General features: G+C 36.7%; 1 long non-coding RNA gene across 1 annotated transcript; it reads left to right on the top strand.

Moving 5' to 3' along the window:
- The first annotated feature begins 2,498 nt into the window (after positions 1-2,498).
- LOC106889990 lies at positions 2,499-20,339 on the top strand. Its single transcript, XR_001412442.1, has 3 exons — positions 2,499-2,798; positions 3,514-3,643; positions 17,130-20,339. It is a non-coding gene; the product is annotated as an uncharacterized LOC106889990 (long non-coding RNA).
- The last annotated feature ends 3,868 nt before the right edge of the window (positions 20,340-24,207 follow it).

Raw genomic sequence — 24,207 nt, 5'->3', positions numbered from 1 at the left:
AGAGGTTATTAATATTAAAAAGCATGTTTTGCTTTCCAGTTATTTTTGTCCTACTGGTATTTTTTGAAGACATTTTCCTAAAACATGGGTATCCCACAGCTGAAAACATATGGTAGACTTGTCAGCCTCTAAAGAAGATTGAAGGTTTTGTATAACCTTTGTATTGTAACAAATGCAGAAGATGCATCTTATAGGGGTGAGAAAAGAAAGTTCTCATAGTTTTCCAGGTAGACAGTGACAACATATTAGACTCTGTGGAAAAGACAGGTTACTTACAAACACCTTCCCAATGTTTCAGCTGAAAGCCTTGGCTCTCTTCTGACACCAGCGCCTCCGGTTTGCTCTGAAAATTCCCTGTCATAAGATGATGCTGAATAAGGTTCTTGGTTTTGAGTTCATTCTCAATCTTTCTGTTTAACACTTCTTCCTACAGAGATGAAAAAGAACTTGAACTTTAAATATGGCTTAGGAACTTAGAGATTTATATCAGATAACTTAACATTTTATTTACCACATCTGAGGGGTAATTCCCTATTCAGAGATTCACAGATTGGACAGAGTTGGAAGGGACCTCTAGAGATCATCTAGTCCAACTCCGCTGCTAAGCAGGATTGCCCAGAGCACATTACTCAGGACTGCATCAAGGCGGGTCTTGAAAATCTCCAGAGAAGGGAGATGTTCTTTGGCTGCATTGTAGATATCTAAACAGAATTTTTGTCTGTTTGTAAAGCCTTCTCAAATTATTAATAAACCTCAATATGAGGCACAAACCTTCTATTTTTAACAAATATTGCATAGTTTCTTTGTTCATGACAACAGCAGGACATAGGCAGACAATTCTGGTCTTCCATCGAATACGTCTTCATTGAACTAGTCTTCAAGAAGAAAGAAAATGTGTACAATGGACAATGTACAAATAGCTGAACATTGAAATTTAATAATTTATTATAATATTCTATGATTTTCAACATTAAGTCAAATTAAAATTTTACTCTGACAGATGCATATTTTTGTTAATAAGTGTTGTCTTCATTCAGGTTTAAGTATATATATTAGAATAAATTCAGAATTAACCTTAATTTTTTTTTTACCGTTTGTGACTTCTTCTCTTTAGTGATAGTTATACTTCAGCACCAGTAGATGGCTCTACTTGTATTCATTTTTAAAGGTATGGCAGCCAGATAACCAATACTACCAACAGCAAAGAAAAAAAAAAATGATGTCCTATTCCGAGTACTTTAAACAGGACTTAGCAGCTTTAAAAAAGTATTATCAACCATCAGTTTTGGCTGTTCAGGTTAATTTTTTTCTTGTTGTGCCTAATGTCTAAGGTTTTATGATAGATATTACACTACTCAACGGTGTATAGGTAAAAATATCATTTACATAACTGAATAAACATATATGCACAACCATGCAAAATATATCCATTTCGCTTAATGACTTTTCTTAAGGAAATTGCAGGTTACATTCTAATCAATTGTAACATATGCTCAGAAATCAGGTCCCTTCTTAAATTGCACACAACTTTATTTTTATCAATTAAGGAGAGCATGAAAAAGCCATCAGCTTTATTGATGTATGGGATAATGAAAGAATTTTACTCTGTATATAGGAAAAGCTGTAAGTTTTTAATTCACATTTAAATTCAGGCAGATATACAAATACCTATTGCAAAGAAAAAGCATGGATAGAGCCAATAATAGATTTTTCAACAGATACACAGGTGTAAGTTTACCTCTGACCAAAACAGGTGATTCTTTAGTTTATTGTATAAAATGGGGTAAGCAATTAATGTGTCATACAGACAGGGAAGTAGCAATACGCGTAACTATGTTTTCACTCTTAGAAATCATAAAGTGGTATTAATAATAGCTACTAAAGAAATGTTTGTTGCAAAAATGATCAGCAGACGATACATTGGATGTGACAGAGATCAAAAGATCTCTGCATGCTCTAATTTATTCAGGTGTAATTGATACTGGGTCTCACAAGCACCACTCCTTTGCCTATTGTGGAAATATTCCTGCTTACAGAAGATCAGAGCTGAAAAGTAGCAATGTCAAAATATTTTATATTTTAAAATAATAGAATAATCAGAATATTTAAAAAAATAGTTTAGCAATCCTCTTTAATTAACATGTAGCTAATACAGTCAGAGATGACCAATGCTTTACTTTGGATAGATAGTATTTGTGTTTTTCAAACCAAGACTTTACAGCAAAAAAATTCTCAAAAAGTGGTCAGAAAGATCTCTCAAAGGACCATTTTTCATATAAGTTGCATCTATACAGGTTTGGTAACATAGCAATATCATTGCATATCAGTATGGATCTGAATTTTAAAATTCCTCCTGATCCATTTACCGAGCTGGGTTTCTTTCTTATACTAGTTTGTCTTGTTTACAATTATGTTAATATTTTACTAGGGCTTGAAATTCAACATGATTTACAATGTACAAACTTCAGTCTCGACTGCCCCAATGGCATTGCTACAACTTCTGTTACTTCAGTTTGCTTGCACATTGCCAGGATCCTGAAGGCAGGTACAAGAAAAAAAAAAAACATTGAGCTTTGCCTTCTCCTTCTACTTTCGCCGTCCTCTAGTCTGATGTGGACTGTAACCTGCCACCAGCAAGGCAGCAACTGAAAAACATCAGGGAACCACATTACATTAGATCCTTCCAGCTGTGAGCGATTGACATGAGTGATTAATCCATTGATACTGAACTATTTTCTAGAACTGGGATGATTTTGAAGAAACCCCAATGGAATGTACACACAAATTCCTGGCAATCAGTAAGTGTTGGCTTCCTTTTAATTACTGCAAGCTGTTTTCATATTTTTTTTAATGTGCTTCTGATTTCTCTCAACTTCTCTGTACAAATGTATTGGCCTCCTTGGTTTTGACATTTCAGGGAGACTGCTTTTTAGAGATAAATCCTGTGAGCAAGCAAACACTTTAAATTTCCATTGACTTCAGAATTCCTGGACTATTGATTGGGATTTGATTTGTAATTTGGTTGTAACCTTGGTGCTTTATCTCATGTGTGTTAAATTTTCCACTACGCAGAAGGTAGACTTCTTATATACTAGGAATTTTACTGTTAGGAAAATCTATTCTATACTATAGATCTTTAGAGATCCTTTTTTTTAATAGGGAGTTATTTACTACTCTTTCAAAGTCAAAATATGTTCCTGCAATTAAATGCATTGCACATAAATACGTATACAATAAATATAGGATGCAGATAGATACACCAGCCAGTTAAACACAACTTTACTCTAATAACTGCTGTGAATATCCCCTAGAGGAATGTACGTACTAAGTCCTCCTCTGTAAAAAGGGCTTGAACCTGCATTCTTGTATCAGCCAGCAGTATTGTTTCCTTACCTGCTAAAGTTACTCAACCAGTTTGACCAGGATCTAGTATCCTTCTGACTCAAGATTTAACTACGATCAGAGCAGTCCCTTTCCACAGCCAGCTGTATAAACCTTTACTCTTTTTCCTAGGTGAAGCAGTAACAGCTCATGGAGCTGCCCTTTACAAACCTTGAAGTAGCTTTCATCTTGCTGGCTTTTGTCATTTTCTCCTTGTTTACCTTGGCTTCTATCTACAGTGACCCCCATGACAACAAAGAAGGTAATAATCTAAAATAAATATAGTACTTTATGGTTTTTACTAACTAATAGTCTAATTATAGGTTTTGTGATCAGTCTTGATGGTAGACTTAAGAACTAGCTTTACAAATACTATTGGAAGGGTGGAGAGCAACAATTAAGGCATCAATAAAAGTCACAAGGACAGAAATTGCGTTAAGGTATGAGACCAAGAACTTTTACAGCTGGATCTGCCCTCTCAGACTGAGCTGTGCCACGCAGTTGGGAGCAGTGTTGTCCGTAGCCTCCCCAGCAAACAAGTGGCTGTTCTCTGTAGGGGAGGCTTTTTTCCTAGCAGCGCTTCTGCTTTGTGGTCTGAGGAGTTCAAAGATACTTAGGCTGCCAAAACTGAGGTCGTTCTTACTATCAAAGTAAATGTTTGTTTTCATTAGGCTGAGGACAAGTTTTTGCCCCCTTGTAAGTGAGTGGAAATGTCATTAAAAGTGCAAGGGACATCTTTCTCCCATTCAAAAGGTTTTGAAATCTGGAAGAAAACAAAAACAAAACCCAACCCGATCTGCTGCTAGTTCTACAAAGGAGACTTAACATAACCTTACGCTATCAGCGGAGAATTCCCATGTTGAAGGTGTAGCTCTCTCACTGTCACCATCACGCCACCTCATTCCCTGCTGGCAGGAGCCTCACTGGGGCAGAAGCAGGGAACTCCGGCCAGTCCCACCAACAATGCAGTTCCTCTCTTCTTACCAACCTCCCATGGGATCAGCCTAGCCCTGACAAGCTTCCTCAAACTGGAGAAGGGGGGAAGGAAAGGAGGGAGGGAGGAAGTGACTGGAATAATCCCCTGAGGCACAAAGCAATATAGCTGTTGGTTTCTGCCACATCCGATGGTAATGAATCCTGCATGAACTTGATTTCTGTCTAAAAAAATCCATTGTATGGGCATGTTGCTGAGCAACCCCAATGGAGTGTTCTTAAAATACGTCTTATTTCGTAATACTTCGGGCTGCTTAATAATTTGTGAAACAATAGTGATCAGTGTGAAAGGTAAATAAGTGTCAGGGTGTTTGCCGCTTGCATGCCAATTAGGGTTCTTTCTTACTCTTTTGCTCCCTTGGATTTTACATCATTTCTAGACAGAAGGGGAAAGTGTTAGGAAACAATGCACATTTCTGCGGATAAAGTGCGGTTGCCATGAGAACTGCCCTCATTCACACAGCGTGGACACCAGCAGTTTTTCCTGAGAGAAGCCCATTGTACTGAGATGGCAAGAACAGCAACTCCTCGTGCTCTAACGAGGATGGGGGGAGTATGTGCTACAGGTGTGCAGTCCCCATGGCAGCAAACAACCATCTGCAAGGCTATTTGGCGCAGGCATGAACGTGAAAATGAGACACTGTTTCATGTGTCTATAACTGAGATGTGTCTTACAAGATTAAACAAGGAAGTTAATGGAATCATATTAATTTTAAACTTACGCCTGCAAGTGTGCACAGACAAAGTTTGGTCTCCTACCTTGCTCTCAGATTCCACAGTAACGTATCGCATCAACGTAGTGTGAGTAGCTCTGACAGTATCTCCCTAGTGTCAAAATTATACAAGAACTTTCCACTTGTCCTGTTTTTATCACCACAGCCATGCTTTCAGTCTGCTGAGCACTCTGTGGGAGCAGAATCCTGATGTAAGAGCTCATGGGTGCTAAATGTCTGGTAGATCTTGGTGTACTCAGCAGGGCTGGTTCTCAAATTCCAGGTTCAGACTGTATTCAAAGTGTCTTGTATGCAACAACCTGGGACAAAACTGCTGTGAGAACAAATCACACTTAATATGCTAGCAAAATATTTATTTTTATATTATATTATATATATTTATATATTATTTTTAATTAAACCTAATTTTATCAGTTTATTTTCTCTTGTGGTTGGGAAGCTTGTGCATTATTTGCTTTTCTCATAATATAGGACATTATGTGTATTTTTCAATTATTTATGTAGATTAAGAAAAATGAGAAATACAAATATATTGTATTTCTCAAGCTTCTAAAGGAATTTTTAAGGCTTTTTTTCTAAAAAAAAAAAATCTTACCTCTTATTACATTTCAATTATTTATGTAGATTAAGGAAAATGAGAAATAAAAATATATTTCTCAAGCTTTTAAAGCAATTTTTAAGGCATTTTTTTCTAAAAAAAAAATCTTACCTCTTATTACTGTATTTTATAATAGTATTGTACAGTAGAGCATAGTGTGAATCAGCAGTTCCTGTGCCAGCTCAAAAGCCAATGCTCAGATATGCAATTTCAATGGAGGCAAGGGACTGGGAGAGAGGATTGCACATGATAAAGCATGGGAAACTAGAAATATAAAATAATATAGTTGGGAAGTGAGGGGAGGTATGCTTACCTTCTATTCAAAGACAGGCTTTTCCTCCCTCAGAAAAATGAGGACTTTTTCTGTAAGTTTGTCCTACATTCGTGAAAATGCACTAATCTGTGTAGATGTTAACATTTTCCTTCAAAAGTCTGTTTCTAACTGAAAAAGCTAAGCAGATCATTTGGAATAATCAGGGTTCTCCTGTTCAGAAAAAAAAAATATTAAAATCTGAGAGCATTAATGGAGGCCCTAGGTAGGGAGACAAATTCAAAATCTGAGAGCATTAATGGAGGCCCTAGGTAGGGAGACAAATACCTATATACCCAAATACCAATAACATGGCAGCTGAGATACCTGAAGAAGGGCAATGAACAAGTATAAGACAGAATTACGTTGTTGCATTAAAGATGGAGAGTAGATAAAAATGCAGAATTGCCTCATTAGATGTGTCACAAGGAAACTTCTATAGTCAAAGCCTGTTCTGCACCTGTTTGGTTGTCAAATATTTCTATTTCTAAATCATAACACCTGTTTGGTTGTCAAATATTTCTATTTCCAAATCATAACCCTAAGGAACATGAAACTTAATTCAGAAAATTAAATTTTAAATGAGGCATGTATCATTATCATGCTTCATCATCATTATGCTAATCGTAATAGCAGCTTCTGGAAGTACTACAAAAATCCTACAGAAAATGTATATATAAGTTCAGGAAAACACTCATGGCATGCTGTATTACAAAACATTTTTTGCTGGCATTATGTATTGTTCCCTATAATTAAAGGAGTACGGGCAGGGACAACCAGAGGTACAGGACACAGAGCAAAAACTGTCAAGAATGCAAATGGCCTGGGGATCTGTAGTGGATGTCTCATTCTGAAGGAGGCTGCAGCATTTGTTTCCAGCTGCCCATTCAGAAGACACTTAAACCCACTGTCACAAATTATATGGAACAAAACTTTTATGCCCCACTGCCACCGTTGCTCCTCTATATAAGAAATAACAGTGAGGAAGCAGTCTTTCTGTTTCTTTCTATTCTTTCTTGTGTGTAGCAGGTAAACCTTGACTTTAATTCCTTTAACTGTTTCACTTGTATCCCTCTCAGGAACCAAACCACAGCTCTTTGAAGCAAAGCACAATGCACTTTACAGAGTCTTGTTTTTAGAAATATAAAAGATTACAGATTTATTGTAGAAAGGCAAAAGGGAGCAAGACATTAATAGCTTCTAATGCATTTGCTGCCAAAGAGAGACAGTCATTAGAAGAGCACAGTTTCAAGTAGAGTTCATGCAATAAATCTCCCACTGGAGGGAGTCCTCTAGTCACCATGAACCACTAGCTGTGCTACTTGGAGAAGAATTATCTTGCAAAGACCAGAAACAACACATGAGTTCCTGGAAGCCTTGCTCTCAGCAGTATCTGTTAGTATTGAAATCTCAAGCCTGAAGATGAAAATGCCTGTCTTGCCATTCATATCTCTATTATGTGATGAGCTACTCCAAATACAGGTGCATGGCAAGGGAATTCTTCTATTTACTTAGCAGATTTTTGCCTCAGGGGAACTTGATTTCATATGCACTAATTGAATTTCAGTGGAATAAATTTACTGTTTCACTCCACTTGCACAGCATAATCCAAATGGCAAAACAGTAAGGAAGATACTAGCAAGCAGTACTCCTTGCCCTACAAAATTTGTTTCTCCTTATCTATAAATATACCTTTCTTTTTTTTTCCCCAGAAAGAAAAGCGGTTATACATATAAAGGAAAAAAAATGAAGTATTGCCCATACTAAACCACTATTATTAAATGTTAGTTAAATTAAAATTACTTACATTTTTCAAGGTGCCTTTTTTCATGCAGGCACCCTGGTGTCTTCTCCATCCCTGCTGGTACAAAGTCCATAACTTTGCCACTATTACAGAAACCTGGGGAAGGATTCTGTCTGTATTTGTTAAGTGTGAGTTTCTGGAGCCTTTGTCTCCCAGATGAGTGACTCCTCTTTGTGAAACATTTAACAAATGCAGCTTTGAAGCAGGGCTGCTCTTAAAAGAACACCTCAAGCACTTCCTATAACTTTCAGCAGAAGTATTTTCTGGGAGGTAGCGTGAGGCATTGGCCTATACTTCTCAGGAAAGGTAGAGACAGTGAATGTCACATCCCCTCAATATACACTAAAAGAAGCTGTGTGTAAAGCAGAGCTATCCTACAGGGTGGATCTTAACATCAGAGTGGAGATAATCCACCCTCCATCTCAGGCCAGAGCTTACAGCCAGAGCTTAAATAATATGCATCAGAAGCCAGAATGGCTACCATAGTTATGAATACATCTGACTAACTGAACTGTACATGATGCAGGAAGACCCAGAGATTCTGGCTAGCTTATATGGGAAGTGAGAAGAAATGAGATGCCACAGGGTATTGAAGTATGCCAGCAGTACACACAGTTCCACTGTATCTGTCTGACTAAACGAGTCTCAGTTTGCTCACTTGGAGTGCACAGATTTTGATGGGATTTGTATTGACACAAAATCTCAACAAGGAGCATGAGAACTAAACTGCTTATTTTTAAAACTTTTTTGATCCTTGATGTTTAGGAATAGTGACCCCAAAAGTTACAGTTTTCTGATCACTTTCGAGATTCTTATATAAACCTCCGCAATGATTCCATCACTGACATACTGGGCAGTGATACATGCAAATAGTAAGTGCATTTGAGAACTTGTTATTCTCTGAAATTTACTTCAAATATTTTTTGTTTTTTTGTATATTAGGAAAGTTTAATCTTTCCATGATTTCTCTAACAAGAATTTCTTTTAATTATGAACTGCTGGTGAGAATTGTAAGGCCATGGAGTCACATGAAGTACTGCAAGCACAGAAGTCTGCAGACAAAACCCCTTCTATTTCTCTTTCTTATAAAAATAAAGGCTCAAGCAAGCTCAGTGATCACACGTTTACAAAGAGCAGATTATTTCTAGAAAAATGACATCAGCCCAAACTTCCAAAATCTAACCAAAGGGAACAACAAATGTTGTACCTCAGCTACTACTTTATAGAAATAAAAGTGTAAGAGCCAAGTCCTGAGGATTGCAAAAAAAAAAAAAAAAAAAAAAAGGAGTAACATTGAAAGCATTGGTTTGTACTCGTAAGTAAATCTGATTACACTGGAGAACAGAATACTGAGGAAAAGGAAAGATTTAATCACGTAATATGTATTTTCTTAACCAATTACTAGGAATTCCTAAATAATTTTTATATAAAAAGCTTTGCACTCCATAGTAAAGTTTTCCACACGTTTCCATGGAAACATCCCAGCTTCATCAATCTCCACCTGCATGTTAACCACAAAACTTACACAGTATAACTCCAGGAATAAAATGATTTGGCTGTGCACTTGTTCTTATTAGGGAAAATCAAAGCACATAACAACCATGTGAGATCTGCAGAAGGAAACCTGGGAATTTAATGTTTAACATTTCTTTAGTGACAAAGGGATGTTTTTCACCATCTTGGTAATAACACTTAGTGACCTACATTCATTTGATAGTTTAGCATCTATTTCTTTCCATGAGGAGGGGCAATAACACAATACATATGCTTAATGCATCCTGCCCTCGAATGAAATATTTTCAAACTCTAAACCAGCAAAATAGTCAGGTTTAGAGAGCTGTGGTGGTGTTTTTTTGCTTGGGCCCATGGGGTGGCATAATTAATAATGTCAAAGACTGTGAGACTGCATAGTCACTTAATGATTTTGTTCTCTGCCACTTCACTGTTCTCAGACTGCTCCCAAGACTTATTAAAGATTGTATCACAGCTTAGAATAATGCAATTTACGCATTGCTATGATCATCACCCTTCTTTAACAACTATGTTCATTCTCAGTTTTTGATTTTACCCTGTGTGAAAGGTCTTAAAAATACTTTAACTATCTCCCTAATAAGAGGCTAAAATTATACCTGTATTATAAAATATTCAGAAGTATCCTAACTAGTTAATAGTGAGATGATTGTAAAATTTTGACTAATTTGATAAAAAAGATGTTGGAATTTATGTTCCTTGTTTTAAAATCAACCATAAATGGGAGCTTCTTACCACTCTTGTTTGAGTGCAATAAAATAATTTTTCAATAACTGCTTTAAATACTGCAAAAATATCCTTATACAACTTATGACAGAAGTAACGCTACATTATGGACACAAAATGTAGCAGTATTACTTGGGTTTTGCAGCAGAGATTTTAATAATGTTTTTTAAATTGAATAAAGTTACCTGAACATGTAAGACTCCTCAGTATGCGGTCTATGTCCCTTTTACTGCTGGGAGTACTTAGAAATGTAGTTTACTAAAATCAGTGGGAAAGACTCACTTGGGCTTCTGAATCCATGCACAACCATTTTTAGGACTGACCACAGTCATAGCCTGTTTCATCTAAGGGTATTATTGGAGAACCAGATAAGTGGTCATGATCTCCTTAGATACATGAGAGGATAGAAGCTTGTTCCAGCTTTTCCTTATTTTTTTCTTTATAATTGAAAGTTATTACTTTCCTTCTGATGCAGTTAAGAAATGGCAGTATCCATTTTACAATATTCTCTGGAGAGACAGCTTTTGTTGACCTGAATGTCCCTTTCACAAATCAGTAATAAAACTAGATGTGATCCATGCTCAAAAGAACAACTTTTAATCCTAAAGCCAAAATAGAACTCAAGACTGGTACACCTAATGGAAGATTAACGCAAGCAGGGGACATTCTCAAAATTTAAGTACCCCAATCATTCAGTTGTTTCCCATGGAAAGTGGGAAACTATATTATAATTACATTCCTAATTTAATGATTTAAACCAAAGCATTTAAAAATGGTAGAGAATTAGACTTGCTAATATGGGAGGATTTTTATATTTCATACTCTTCTCTCTACTTATATGTATATTTATCTTAAGACTTATGGAGGTTTAGGGGTGTAAGTATAGCTGGTAGCAGAATTTTCAGACATACTACTAAAACCAGACTATCACTGTATAATGGAAATGCAGGGCCTTTTTACACTTTGTTTGAAAAAAAAGCTGTATGAATGTCCTGGTTTGAGGACCACCCATGGTACTGCTGTGGAGTAACAGTAGAGCCTACACTGAATTGAACAATAGGAAATGCTGAAACACAACCATCTGTATAGCAACACAGACATGGCTTTACAGGTGAAAACGTGTGGGTAATTACTGAATAATTAAATAAAAGCATATATCTAATCTGAAACAATTATAGTGATTCCTTTGGCTGAATGCAGTTTATATACAATTTTAGTTGCTGGGAATGTGAAAGTTTTTAAAGGTATAGAGGCCAGAAAAGGAAAAGATGGATGAAGGTTATAAGAAAGAAAACTAGAAAAGTTTTAGGGTTATACCCGAGGAAGGGCTTGGTTCCCCTAACTTTTAAACACCTGAATCCATGAGCTGAACCCCAGAGCTGAACATGTCAGTTACTGTGCATAGGCTGGCCATGCCAAAGAAAGAAGTTCCTAACATCCTAAATGCATGAGAAGAGGATACTCTGGGGAAGATTCACTCTATATGCGTCAGTTTCTTTAACTCTTTCTCCAAGTATTTCTCTAAGTATATTTCTTTAAGTATTTGCTAATGGTCACTGTTAGAGAGGATACTAGGCAAGATGTAATTTGGCAAGATGTAACTTTTAGGCCATTCCATTATGTCATCTAACCTGTATGCTGCACAGGAATATGTCTACATCAGGTCAAATGCAATGCTGAGCGTAGCATTGAGTTCCAAATCCCACCATACGCTGGTCCACAGAACCCATCAGGGCTGCACAGGATGCACAATCTGCCTTCTTAATGCTGGGCTCAAGTCATTAGAGTAATATAAAAATATAACTCTTCAGAAGCCTCACTTGTGCACCTTCCTCTGGGCAACTGCACAAACCACAGCAGAAGCCTATTGAATTTTAATTATCTTCTGTTCACTTGCAACAGGATAGACTGTGCTTTACAGCTTAGATTACAACTTGGTGGTTAGCACTTTCTTTGGTGTGTTTAGGCTCCTTTGAAGAGGGCACTGAAATTAAATTTTCCACTTCCTACACAAATGGTTTTAACCACTAAGTGATTGTAATGTACATGATGTGATGGCTGTGCTCGTGTTTCACTGGAGAACCTATGCCAAATTGCTCGGGGGTGGCGCAGAAAACATTGAAAGAGGCATGCTACCAGGAAGGAGAAGATTGCCAGTGCAGCAAGGAAGAGAACCAGAATGGGTGCTTAGCAAATTATATCATTTAGCTGGCAGGAAGAAAACCCTGTAGCAATAAGTGCTTTTCCTCCCTGTTCACTCAGCATAAGCACCAATGAGATGCTTCCATTCATAAACGTCATCTGCCACTGCTCTGTCAAGTGCAGATTGAATTTAGGATTTCAACTCAAAAATTTCACAATGAGCAGACCACAGAGTGCCTTGTTCTGATCAGAATGAAATGGAGGTATTCAGAGACAGTTATATCAAAATCAAATGCAAAATTCAAGGGGTCTGGGTCATTAGGAGCAAGACAGTTTTCTTGCCTTGCTTTTTTTTTCCTGAGAAAACTTCTGGAGAAACCTAATAGGCCTACAGCCAGCCTTCCCACACACAAAAACATTACCAGGGTGCTTTCATGTCACTCTTTTGCCTCCCAACACACAGGCTTTAAAGTTTGCTAACTCCCTTTTGTGGCAAAACTTGGGAAAAATAAGCCACCTTTGAAAAGCACTACAGGGGAGGATAGAAATGAAAGAAAAAACAGCCTTGTGTTTTCAAACCGATGATGTGGGAGTTAAAACTGAGCATTAAGACTTTCCCAGGAATCCCTAAAGAATTGGTACATATTATTTTAGGACTAAACTCAATGCATATTGGAGTCATAAGATTGCTTTTGAATTGTTGGGTAGCACTCATGACTCAATGACTCTTATTAAACTCAGAAGTATACAAGGGTCTGCCTCTCCCTGGGAGGTAAATGTTGCTGATAAATATATAGCAGAATAAGTGCCAGAGAGGTTAAGGAGTCTTTCCCAGATCAAAAAACTAACATTTTGGATTAGAAGAAGATAATAAAAAAGATTACTCCACCAGCTCCTGTTCTCTTCTGTCTACTAATTCTACTTAACCCTTAGTAATATGATATTCTTGCACTCCATCTGTCTGAGTGGTGTTTAGAAAGGGTTTTTTGAGAACTATGTTTTGCAAGTAGGATAGAGGCTTCCCAGTTCTCTATGCATAGGAGAATTCATATCTGAAAGCATATAGGAATAAAAGGATTCACCCATCTCAGGGATCTCTCCTGGCTTTATGTCCTAGAAAATGATTAAGATATTGTAAAGCTACCTGTATGAGCATGTACTCAGACTCCTGTTATAGCTAGAAACATTTGAAATGTGAGCCTCTGAATTAGTTCACACTTCTTCTTGGCTCTGATGTTCTTCTCTGTTCCCTGGATCTCATTCTGTCTCTGCCTCCACAGAACCCAGGCAGCTCTCACCGGGCCAGTACTTAACAGTTCTTGTGAAGTATGGAGGCAGCTGTAGAAGCATAGATAAGTGACCTTAGGTAGGCTTTTGCATGACTTGGCTGGAATCTTGGAAACATCCCTCAAAATAAAATGTGTTTTCTTTTAGTTTCCTGTATTCTTCACTTGAAGAGTTCCGTATATCTTTTGTTTGTGGCTGATGGGGTTGGAATGAAGGGTGGGAGTAGACTTCTGTGAAAATGCCTTAAATCTGTGCTCAAACTGGTGTATAACAGAGCAGATAAGTTTTTGGTGTATTGATTGATACATTGTAGATATTTTCATAACTAAATATGAAAAATTTAGTTAAATAGAAAAAAAACGTGCTTTGAAAATGTTAGGTCTTTTAAATCAATATATTCCCTCATCATTACTGGATTTCATGCAACTTCCATCTAAATACAATGAGGAATCTACTCACCTCTGTTGAAGGCTTCTGTATTCCCTGTTCCATTCCAAGGGATGCTCCTGACTTCCAGAAACTTTCTCAAGAAGTCTTTCCAACCTGAGGAAAGCTAACAACCCAAATTTCAAAAGATTCAGAGATTGTTAATGGTATTTCTACAGAAGATAATCTAATGGGTCAGGAGGCACAGGAGAAAGAGAAAGTACTATCTTCTACATTTCTATAACTCCATGTCACCTGCCTCTAGAAAGAATCTTCATTGCCTGTTGCTCTATATATGAATTTACACTTGCATACCTTAAACACAGGGGTTTTGAAAACTAGCAGCATTTTTGTTGCATGTGGGGCAAGTTAAGAACACTCATACAAACAGGTAGGCTGGCTCATCTGTAACTTGTTACACCAACATAAGTTGGCCATATTTGATACAGGCCATAGCCTAAATAAGACAAATCAGACTCATGAGCCCAAACAGAAAGAACAAGTCAAAAAAGGTATGTTACTAAGGCAAGAGCAAAGACCTGAGTCCAGTAACAATGCAAATATAGGAGAAGATAATTAAAGAACGGGTTAGACAAATATTTTAAGTCTTGGAAAACTTTATTTTGGAAATCTGTGAAAACAAAAGTGCATATTTTAAAGGTAAAAACACAGATGCTTAAGGACTTCGGGACCAGCCAATTATGAAGAAAGTATGGAGGAGTAGAAGGAGATGAGGGAATAGCAAAAGAAAAAAAAAGAAAAAGAAAGAAAATCAAGGTAGACTTCACAACATCTAAAGGCACCAGCATTCTTTTCAGGGAATGTAATATTTTTCCTAGCTGCAAATTTATGCAACAGGTCAAATATATGTTGGCCTCATTTTCTTTGATGGTAGATTCTATAGATCAGATATCAGAGACTAAGAACGTTCATCTTATGCAAAAACTGCAGTTTAAAAACAACTAGTGGTGGTCCAGGAGAAAAGAACTGGAAATGGAGTAACTCCTTAATGATTAATTTCAGGGTTTGGATGCTATCAAAGCAGAAACTATGTTCTATTTTATATAGCTAATAAAGGTCAAACATCTGAAAACATAGACTAGGATGCATATGAAACTGTAGCATGAAGGAAATTAGTAGAGCTTCCCAGAGGAAAAGTGGAAGCCAAAGAAATAAAATAACACTGGAGACTGAAGAAGTTAGAGCTTTGCATAAAAATGGTTTATGAGTATATTTAAGCACGTTATCACTTCCTTCTGTTATTAAAGAAAATTAAAAAGGCTCACAACAGGTTGACGTTAAGATATTGCAGTGTGAATATAAGGCCAGTGAGCTACTCATTTACAGATAAAATGCAGGAAAAAAGTAAATTTTCAGCTAATAAAAATATGAAAGTATTGTGAGACTAAAGACCAGAGATGCTCTCTAATAATCGGTCGTTTTGATCTCTGTTTTATGTTCTCAGACACATGGATACTATGGAGAAAACTGCAGAATTATAGATTAAACTTAGCATGCCATAGCTAAATTGGGATCGCTTAGATCCTGAGTTAGAATAAAAAATAGAAAAGTGGAGGCTGTAAAAGAATCAAATCAATGCTGATATGCAGAGCCTGGAATGAAATAGTTTATTCTGTTGAGTAGCACCAGAATTTTTTGAGACAAGAGGAAGATTCTTTCAATAAAAGTCACAAGGTATATTGAAACATGGGTAAGATAGGCTGATTTAATTTTATTATGCATACTGTATTTTTTAGGATTATAACTAAAAGAATTAAAACACTGCTCAGATAATAAGCCTGAACACTGTGCTAACATTCATAGGTCATATGGATAGCTATATGCAAGTGATATATCAAGTAGAAAAGCGACCTTTTTAACAAGTTAACAGAAGTGAGAAGTAGGATACTTAGTTTACCTGTGACATTTCTTGCTATTTCAGAATACAAGAAACATTTTTAAAGAAACATAAATCCCCACAGGATTTTGAGAAATCAGTATCAGACAATTCTGATAGGAATATCTCATGACAGTGGCATTCTGAAAGAAAACAAAATCATTTAAAAAAAATGGAATACACTAAAAAAAAACATTTTAAAAAATAAATGCAATTACAGATATTTAATATTGGTAATAATTTTAGGAGGTTATCTGTCTGCTAATAAGGGCAAAATGGATTCATAAGAATTATTTTCAAAACTTCAGTCTACAGGTATAAACAATTCAACAGACTTAAAACAGTAACATGAGAAGTGTTATAACTGTTTCACGTCTTTACAGCTACTTGATTATTTTATTTTGGCACAGTATATCAGGGATATAAAATTAAAGATTTCTTAATACTTATAACAACATTAAGAGCCAAGAAAAGACAGCTTTATGGAATCTTAGATTGTGATTTTATAAACTCAAAAAACATGTTCAGCTCAAAAAACAGCTCTTATTTCTCTTGATTTCAGAAAATTCCCTACCACCAATCATGTTAATGAAATCAATGTTTAACAACGCAGCATTATTTATTTGCTTATTTTAAAGAACTGTACTTAACAGTACTTAAATCACACTGAAAGACAATCAAATTGCAATCTTTCTTACTAAACTAATCTAGTTACCATGACATGAGGTTTTAGTTATGTTTTGGAATTAAACTTGCCAGATAAATTCCAAATTCAAAATTTTTTAATAATATTTTCATTTTATTGGGGAAAACAGATAGTTCTGTGCCCATAAAATTACTGCTAAAAAAGGAGGTGCTATTTCAGGTCTGAAAGCATTAATTCCTGTTCTCAGGACACCAATTGTAATTTTCAGTCATAAACAGCTTGAAATAAAGGGATGAACTTCTTTACCTATTCCATATCTTTTCCACTGCTGGTAGAGTTAATGTTCTGCTTTTGGCACACAGTCAATTCTAATAAAGAAACAAAAACTTGGGAAACACACAGATGGCCACATACTATAAATTGTGGTTTTCTTATGTGGGTGGTATGTAAAATATTGCTTCTTCACTCCCTCTTATCAAGCCTGAAATCAGAAGGCACTTGGTGCTCAATGAGGCTTTTACATTTGCTATTTTTAATGTCTGTAAGAATTTTCTGATCTCCAAAAGTAAGTCTTTTCAAGTAGGAAAACTTTTATGTAACTTAATCTCTCAAAATCTAATATGTTTTCCATTAACGATGGTTCTGTTCTCTCCAGAGGAAAGATCCACACAAGAAAAATATAAGAAAAGAAGCAAATCCAAGAAAAAAAAGACACGTTCAAGTATGACTGAAGTGGTTTAGAATATTACCCAGGTGCACTGTTGGAAATACTTTTGAAAAAGGTAGCTCTAGAAGCCGGTCACCCGAAGACAGTGAGAAAAAGGATGTGAGAAAGGAAAGACGTGATCATCATCAGATGGAATCCAGACATGCCAATTAGAGTTAATGAACCACGACCCGTGAAGCTGCTTCAGCACCTTTTTACAACCTCCATTCATGGCCTTAATAAAACTACCAGGGCTTTTTTTACAGACCACATCTGGTCTAAATTCCGAAAGGAGGAACTTTACATTCAGAAGATATGTTTGGTTTCTTCCCTGCTTTTCGGTCATGTATAAAGTATATTTAACAGCAGTGTATTTTCTTTTCTGTCTCTTCAGTCAATAGAACATTGGCATCGGAAGATAATATTTCTACAATGAGACTGTATAGCAGTATTATAGTAGTTATTTAATTTACATTAACATTAATCAGCTGCTGAAGCTTAATGAAAAGTACAAGGCAAATATTTTTTTTAAATTCTCCAGTGTAATGCAATCTATATTCAAATACTGCATTTGATTTTTCATATTTAGAAAGTTTATAGTATGGCCTATAAAAATTAGGTTGATTTGCTGCTTTTGAAAGGTGCCTCACTCAGCCCTGATACTGAAGTCCTCCATTTCTTCACAGGCAGATATGGCTAATGAAGCAATAACTCTTTTTAATGAAGCAGTAATTCGAAATCCAGAAGATCTGCTGAACTTCCAAGGCTGAGCTTGGAACTTATCCTTCTTGCCTCATGGGCAATGCATTTCTGCATTTGGTTTTTGGACCCTACCCATTTCCTTAGGTCTCAAGTACCAGCACCATTTCTTCTGTCCACAAGCAAAAAGAAGCAAGAGGAAGCACAAAGTAGTTCACAGATTAATTGTTAGAAGACTCCTTTATGCATATTAAGAGATGACTGGAAAAGCTCATGGCTGGGTTACAATACATAATATATACAGAGAAGGAGAAGTCATTTTGTTCCTCACCACAACGACAAGAGTAAAAATATCTAGAAATTGACCTTGTTGTATCACAAAGCTTCAGATGGTAGTTGTTGAGTGGCCTAATTATGATGCATCATTTTCAGATTGTCAGTGTTTTTCAGGAAAGTAAAGAGAGTGTCTAATTCTGACAGATAGCTAATGTTAATCCAAAATTTCTGGTTTATCGCATATCACACTCTCTCTAGAAAAAAAGGGACAAGACAAGTTCCTTTCAGAGCCTCTCAACAGTTTCCCCAGGTCACCAGAATGCATGCATTTGGTCTTTTGCTTTTATACATAACGGAGAATTGATAAGGGATTGATAATTCTTGCTTTTCCATATCAGGCATACCTTCCCTCGTCCTCCACTTAAGATACTCTCTCAGGTATGCAAGTCCACCAGTTTGCAATGTTCTCCATACCTATAGCAGAGCTCCAAGTCTCACTGCATGCTTACTTCCCTATCTTCTCCAGTGACACTGCCACGCTGGTTTCTAACTGGTATCTAAATTACAATTGTTTTTTGCTAATGGTAGGCAACTCCAGGAAGACTTATCCAGTTTAGGCCTTGTCAAATCCTCTCACAGTAGAATCCATTACTCCACTCTTTTTATATTAAGCAGAAAATATCAACACCTTTAGGCAACATGCTGTTCTGCTTGCAGGACCTCAGTGGAAGCTGGTGCCTTGCACCGAGGACCTTCCCACTGCTCTTCCACAGCCTGGTTCAGAAACCTGCAAAGGAAAGGTACTCCGTGCAGAGCAGGAAAGTTGCAAGACCTGGGGGACAGTATCTTATGGCCAGCTACATCCAGATTCCCTCTTCTCACCAAGTTAAAAAGTGATCCGTCACTTCCTGCTTCTAGGGAAGACAAAGGCCCCTCAGTACTCACTACCCCTTTAACTCTGAACTGGAAGAAAACCATCATTCAGAAGTAAGAGTCCAGTTTGGTCTTGTACAGGGAAACATCTGTGGTATGTACAGGACCTCATCGGGAGTCATTCCATCTCAAGGGAAGTGGCTCATAGAGCTTTGTATTATAAAATCTTTCAATATCTTAATTAACAGATTAAATAACAAAACATTTCATTTCATTCTAGCAAGTTTTCTAAATGAAAAAAAAAAAGTCTCACACTATTTAAAATGGCTTGGTAATAAATAATCCTGTAAACTGTCTCTCCCAGTATACACCTATTGTTCACACAAGTTCAGTTTTATCTTTTTTTGTTTTTTTTTTTTTAACCTTCCAAGAGCTCATTAAATGTTATTGATATTGAAAACACAGTCAAACAAGTGAAATAAAATAAAATGGGAAGTTTAAAAATAAGCTAAATATAGAGTGTTTGCTTAAACACCAAATTATTTTTTAAAACATGTATTCAGAAAACACATATAAGATAGTGAATAAATCACCCATAGACCAGATGAATGAGGTTTAAAAGGTCTGCTATTTTAATAATTTCCTTCAACCAAATAGTACTTCAATAAGGAAAGAACATATAACAGGAGAAGTAGTGTTTATCTTCAGGTGTCATATAAACCTATTTAGCGGAAAATCTCTGTGTATACAAGGTTTTCTAAGAGAAAACACTCTACCGGGCATTTGTGGTTTCATGAACTGTTTACAAGTTTTTTTAGGATGAATGAACCTAACAAGGATCCAGATTCTAACATTTTTTATTTAAAAACACAGTAAACTGTACTTCTTTCTTTGCAAATTGAGTTTCTTTGGTCTTTATTTCTTTTTCTTATTGCTTTGAAGACATTTAGTCTACAGAGCAGTTATTTTGATTAAAAACCACTGTTGCTCATCCAGTGTTCTCATCCAAAACAACTCATGTTTATAGGGAGATACAAGCAGGAAAAAATGTTCAGCATTGACACAAAGATAAGAGAGCACTTCACAACTCAGAATTGTAGCTTGGAATATCCAAACCAAGCACACATGTTCAATCCTGCTTGTGAGCTACAGTCCAAGTTTTTGCATGTGTTCTAAACAGAAGTACAGTTAACTTTCCAATCTTTTAACTAATAGAAGATATATGGGACTGACTTCCTAGTACAGTAAGTGTATTAAAAAAAGTCATTAAATTACAGAATTAAATATAAAATAAAATATATGTGCACATTCTCCAGCTGTGTTTTAAGTGGCCTCTGTCTTACTTTGCATGCTAAGTGAGGCATACCTTTAAGAAGCTTTATAATGTCACTTTCAAAGGGGAGAGCATACCAGGATTGGATACCAGGTAACTCTGGTATAGGCAGTAAAATGTTGCCTTACAATTAGAAGAGGTATAAGAGTGAAAAATACTACTCGTGAAGTTGATATTGCAAACAGAAGCTGACACCAGGGACAGATTAATTTCAACTTCATCTTGAAGACTCTCAACGCAAAACCTAACTTTAAAGACTGCAAAGAAATTTCTCTTTGCATGAAGAGATCCTCTAATCATCATACACTTTGGATCTTAGTTAAGAATCTGATTGCAAACACATTTAAGCTGAACTGTGAAGAAAACACTCAGAAATAAGAATATCCACACAGGAGCTGTATTACTTTAAAAATGTTTCATAGTAAATCAACTCAACCTTCTTGTAAAGGCAAAGACTGAGTCTTTCACAGACATGTTGGCAGATGGGCCAAGGCCAATAGGATGGGGTCACCACAACCCCCTGCAGCGCTACAGGCTTGGGGCAGAATGGCTGGAGAGCTGCCTGGCAGAAAAGGACCTGGGGGTGTTGGTCGACTGTTGGCTGAACGTGAACCAGCAGTGTGCCCAGGTGGCCAAGAAGGCCAGTGGTATCCTGGCCTATATCAGGAACAGCATGGTAAGTAGGACTTGGGAGGTGATTGTCCCCCTGTACTTGGCACTGGTGAGGCCCCACCTCGAGTGCTGTGTCCAGTTTTGGGCATCTTACCACAAAAAAGACATTGAGGTGCTGGAGAAGATCCAGAGAAGGGCAACAAAGCTGCTGGGGGTCTGGAGAATAAGTCTTACAAGGAGAGGCTGGGGGAGCTGGGGTTGTTCAGCCTAGAGAAAAGACAGCTGAGGGGAGACCTTATCACTCTCTACAACTACCTGAAAGGAGGTTGTGGAGAGGTGGGGGTCAGTCTCTTCTCCTACATCACAGGCGACAGGACAAGAGGAAACGGCCTCAAGTTGCACCAGGGGAGGTTCAGATTGGATATTAGGAACAAATTCTCCACTGAAAGGGTTATCCAGCATTGGAATGGGCTGCCCAGAGAAGTGGTTGAGGCACTATCCCTGGAGGGATTTAAAAGACGGGTGGACACAGTGCTTAGTGACATGGTTTAGTGATGGTTTTTACTCAGAGACAGGCTGAAGGCTGGACTAAATGATCTTAAAGGTCCCTTTCAACCTAGACAATTTTATGATTCTATGATTCTATAATGCTATATGGAGATAGAATCACTTCTTACATTATTGTCCAGTCACAACAAAACTAATTTTAATGATTTCCAGTTATAAAAGCCGCTAGAACATTAAAGGTGTCATACAATCATCACCTAATTATTTGTCTAACCCTTAAGAGACAAGAAGCAACCATGAACACACAGTAAAGAGGAAGACCCTTTACTAGGGACATGCAGTTATACTTTACCAGATTAAAATTCTGTGCTCTCTTCTATTATTATCCAAAGTTCCAAGATATTGTTCTACTTATGCTTTATTATGTTCTGTAAGAAGACAACACACCATCTTCTATCCTGAACAGTTCCAAACCTTTCTGCAGGTAATTTCTGCACTTCTTGAGTATCCTCCTCCTCCTGCCAGCACTAACGTTATTACTTCTATCATGTATGGTAAAGTTCTCAGCTGCAGGGAACCCAAGTAAAGACCCTGGCATTAGATAAGTCTTTCCTGTAACATAAATCCATTTTTGTCAAAGTTAGGAAGATTTTTAGAGTATAATTCAGTTAGGAAACAGCTTAGACTTAATGGCCCATTCCTGATCAAGGCACAAGTTATGGAAGTGGAACTGTAATTCTGGGAGTGACTTGTTCATCCTAATGGCCACATCCCATAAGAGAGACTGCAAAGGGGAAGCAATCCTTTCTAATACAGACACAGTACAGGTGAAATAATTTTCTTATTCTGAGATTTGGTGGGTCTTGCTCCTTAGTTCAACCCATAAAGTGTATTCTTTATGCATAGACTAATAGATTTAGTTCCTGCTGACTATTGTTCCCTTTATTAAACTTTAGTAGGTTATTGACAATAACAAACAGAAAAGAAAGAGCACTATTAGTTGAGAAAGTTAATTTTTAAAAGTGATGTAAAATACCTCACCAACAAAGTGGATCCAAGCCATGAACTTGAATGAGGCAATAAAAAATAGTAAGAAAGATAACAAATGTATGTGAACAATTATTTTACATGAAAATGCATAAAGAATTAATCATAGCAGATTACCATCACAGCAGTATAGAAGTTGTATATACTAGCCTAACAGGTGAAGTCCATGAGATAATGATTTAGACGTATATCTGAACATGTTTTACAATAACAGACAGTATTTAGTAAATCTTCCAAAAATTCTTGCAGCTATAGATTTCTGTATAACTTCAATTTGAGTGGAAATATTTTTATAGTACCAGGCAACATATTCAAGTTTTGATTCTTAGCACTGAGTCATTTAGTAATATGTCTGACTCTGAATAGCGGTATGTAAATTTATATTAGCTGGTGATCCAGCCATCAATTCTAGACAAACACAATGCCTTTAATTTTTTCCTCTTCTAAGTATAATGTCACACACATATATATTTCAAATTATTTTGCTGCAGGAGAGCAGCTCTTATCCATCATATTCAGAAAAGCTATAACATGAAGAATAACTGCTTCAGGGCACAGAATAGAACCTGCTTTCTAATACTCATGTAGACACTTAGTTTCATGATTTATTTGCCCCACAGTGAAATATCCAACCTAGTTCAAAGCTAATGATAGTGAAGTATTAACCTTGGCAGGTGAATAAGATTTTCATATTCAAAAAAAGTGAGAAATAAATAAAGGAACAGAGGACAGAGCCGCTGACAGACACATCCATGATTCCTAGGAAAACTTACTTAAGGAAGGCACATTACAACATTTCTGTGCGACCAAGCTCTTAACAGTCTAAGCCACAGCTATAGTAGCTGTTCCACCCTAGCTTCCTACATGGGCACTCGTACTAGAGAAGAGTGATTTAAACATCTTAAGCTTAACTCACTTTCAAAGACTAAAAACAACGGTCTTGGATCAAGAGAATATTGAAAGGTAATATCTTTTTAATAATATTTTTTTGCACCGGAAAACTCTTAGTCAGTTATCTCCATCCGTTTCCAAAACACATTATTGATAACTGCCTTACTTGAAAGTGGTTCAGAAGCCTAGCCTGCAGGTACTAATGTAGCCATGTCATATGAATTGATATTTGACCAAGTCTTACATTCATCTTAGTATTTTCTGAACAATTAGCAAACAAGGAAAACAAACAGGAAGATCCTGTTTGGAAAACTCTCGCTTTGAAGGACTGACAAAAGCTACCTCACTACAGCCATTGCAACAAAACGACACTTTCTATGACTGGCAGAACACAGCAGCACTCGGTATTCATAGGGGAGTCCTTTGATCCCAAGAGTATCATTTACCTGTGTTACGGGTCATTTAATTATTTGTTTTCTCAGTCAATATCCTTTGATGTAACAAATTCAGGATGCCAGTGCTCTGGTATATGGAGAAGTGGTTAATTCCAGCAACAGCATCTTCAAAGATTATGTTGTCGTACAACACAGAAGAAAAAAACACGGAAAAAGAAAGAGGTTAGACATAAATAGTAACTCTCTCTAGTTCAGCTAAGAACCAAACTCCATGTGTTAGTCTGAGTGAATTTTTGAGGGGTTAGCTACACATTGTAGCCTTTTTCTTCTTTTTATATCATACATGTAAATCTTGTATTTATTAAACGTAATTGATAGATGTAAATTCATGTTT

Source organism: Calidris pugnax, unplaced genomic scaffold, assembly GCF_001431845.1.
Source record: "Calidris pugnax isolate Ruff unplaced genomic scaffold, ASM143184v1 scaffold15, whole genome shotgun sequence".
Classification (NCBI taxonomy): Eukaryota; Metazoa; Chordata; class Aves; order Charadriiformes; family Scolopacidae; genus Calidris; species Calidris pugnax.
This window is presented reverse-complemented; position numbering and strand designations above follow the sequence as displayed.